Below are 3,203 nucleotides of genomic sequence, written 5' to 3' on the forward strand. Positions count from 1 at the left end.
ATTTTTAATAATAAGTCTTAATTGTGTGTAAAATTACAAAGTTGCTTTTTACAAGTTCAAGTTGATTATTATATTTTCTTAAAAATTATTTCTAAAACTGTATTTTCTATAATTAATTAGTTGTTACGGCTATGTTTTATAAATTATATTGTTATTACACCAGTTTGGGCAGTAAGCATTTATTATTAGTTAATATATTATATATCAGTAAAGTATTGAACGCACGTCTCCCTAACTTCTCATGGCTCAGGCCTTCAGACCTACATTGTCCTATGAGGAAGAGTATGCTCCAAGAGAGTCCAGATCCAAGAGAGGGGAGGCAAAAGAGAGGGAGGCCCTGGCATGGCCAAGGTTTTATTCTCTTTAGACAGAGGTGGGTCATTATACATTGATCAAAGCTAATTGGTTAGCATCATTCTGTGCTATTGATTGACATGACTTAAGGTGGTCTAAATTAAATGAACTCCTACAGATGACATCAGAGAAAGAGTATGCAAAAGATCCTCAATGCAGGCAAAGTCAGTATCTAGGTGTGATTCTTCACTGAGCTAGACAAGAGGTCTATCTCCATTTCCTTTGTTCTCTTGGGTTCATCCCAGGCTAGAGATGAACTTTCTGGAGTCGGGGAGAGAAAGGACTGAAACTGATCTCTGGGTCTCTCCTAGAAATCCATTATTAATAATTATTTTCTCACATTACTGAAGATGTTCAGGATAAAATTGTCTAACTTCTATTTAGTGGGCCTTAATTAGCACACAATGTGCTCTGTGGTTAAAAAAAAAAATGGCAGGACTTAATTGAAGTTCAAGTTGGTGTCAGAACTACCAAAGATTACTTGCTCCATTTATTTTGTGTTGGTTTTTACCCCAAATGCAAAAAGCTCTCTATGACTTCACAGGTCCATTAAATTCATAGGAAGAGGATAATAGTGACCTAGGGCACACAGACAAATGAATATGAAAAACGTTGTTGGTAGGATGATTTAAGAAAGCATTGAAAAAGACATGGAGGTACCAGATCTCAAATTATATCATAAAGCAGTAATCATCAAAACAAGTCATAATTAAGAACTTGTTAAGAAGTAAAAAATACTTGTTAAGAAATAGAATTGGGGCAGCTAGGTGGTGCAGTGGATAGAGCACCGGCCCTGGAGTCAGGAGTACCTGAGTTCAAATCCGGCCTCAGACATTTAACATTTACTAGCAGTGTGACCCTGGGCAAGTCACTTAACCCCAATTGCCTCACTAAAAAAAAAAAAATAGAATGGTTTCAGTGGAACAGATTAGGTATAAAAGGAAATGAGCAGTGTTTGGTAAACCCAAAGGTCTCATGTATTGGGATAAGAAATCACTATGTTACATAAATTTGGGGGAAAACTGAAAAGCAATCTGGAAGAAAATAGGTATAGACCAACATGCCATATACCAACATAATCTCCAAATGAGTACATGACTTAGACATAAAGGATGATATCAAACAAATTAAAGGGACAAGGGAGAAGTCACCCTGTCATATTTATGGATGAGGGAATAATTAATGAACAAAAAATAAACAACAATGAAAGGTAGAGAGAAGGTAAAATGGACAATTATGATTACATACAATTAAAAGTCTTTGCACAAACAAAACCAATGCAACTAAAATTAAAAAGGATGCAGGCAAATGGGGGGAAATTGCAACAAGTTTCTCAAAAGTTCCATTTCTAAAATATATAGGAAACTTATTCAAATTTATAAAAATAAGAACCATTCCTCAAGTGATAAATAAATGGTCCCAGATTTTTTCAGAGGAAAAAATCCAAGCTATCAAAAGACATATAAAAAGAAATGTTCCAAATCACTAACAATTACAAAACTGCAAATTAAAACAACTTTGAGGTTCCATCTCACACTCACTAGATTGGCAAAGTTGACCAAAAAAGGGAGCTATGCTGTGCCTCATCTATAAATGAGGAAGTGGATTCTATTTCTCCTTCCAACTCTAAATCCATGTTTCCATGATCTTCACAATTTCTGTTGCCTACCAACATAGTTCAGACCCCTTTGCTTAGTATTCAAGGCCTTCCACAATAAGATACAACACTATATTTCTAGCATCATATTCTTTTCTTCATGTGCTCTGTGCTTCAGACAAAATGGACAATTATCTGTCACTCTCAGCCACATTGCCACCTCTTCTTCACCCCCGACATGCCTTTTGTTCTCCTGTGTTTGTGTATTTATTCAACAATTAATGAACAAATATTTTTTAAGCATATCACGTGTCAGGCATTGTGCTAGGTTCTGTGGATACAAGTACAATAAATGAAGCAATCTCTACTTGCAAGAAGCTTGCATTCTAATGGAGACAAGTACATATAAAATATATGTAGCATCAGTATAAAATTTATGGATATATATTGGCTTACATGTATATCAACTTTATATTGATGCTGTATCTGTGTATACGTATACACATATATGATCTCTGCATATGGATACAGTAGTTAGATACATGGTAGTGTGGGAAGGAGTATACTAGCAGCTGAAGGATTAGGAAAGGCTTCATGCAGAAGGTGGTCAGCTTGAAAAGCAACAAATGAAAAAACCCTGAACTGCATAAAGAGAAATTCTGGAAATCAAAGGTTATAAACATAAAAACAAAAGAGGCATTGAATTATTAAATTAGAGTGTGTTTTTAAAAATCTAATATCTATGTACATATATTATATATATAATATATGTGTGCATACTATTAGCCAACCTATTTTTTTTTAAAGAGGACACTCAAATCGCCAGCATAAAGAGAGAGAAGTGACAACAAAGTAAGAGGAAATAGGAATAGGACTTTTACCTGTAATTTCATTGGTATAAGGACTCCCAGGTAAGGAAAATTCTTCTATCAATGCAGGTCGACAACTCTAAAATTTATAATCTTTAGAGTTGCCTAGAGCACCAAGAAGTTCTGACTGGTCCAGAAAGAGATAATTTTGAAGTTTAACAAGATAGTGTAGTGAAACACCTCAGTTTCCCCGTTTTATATAAATGGAAATAGAAACAGACACACATGAACAAATAAATAAGAGACATGAGGGGAAAAGGAAACAACCAGTGAACCTCGAAAGAGAATAATTGAAAAAGATATGGAAAGTACAAGGAAATGAGAAAGCAAGCAAAACAAAACAAAAAAACCCAAAACATGCAACACAATGGATAAATATTGCA

The sequence above is a fragment of the Dromiciops gliroides genome, chromosome 3 (assembly GCF_019393635.1).
Source record: "Dromiciops gliroides isolate mDroGli1 chromosome 3, mDroGli1.pri, whole genome shotgun sequence".
Lineage (NCBI taxonomy): Eukaryota > Metazoa > Chordata > Mammalia > Microbiotheria > Microbiotheriidae > Dromiciops > Dromiciops gliroides.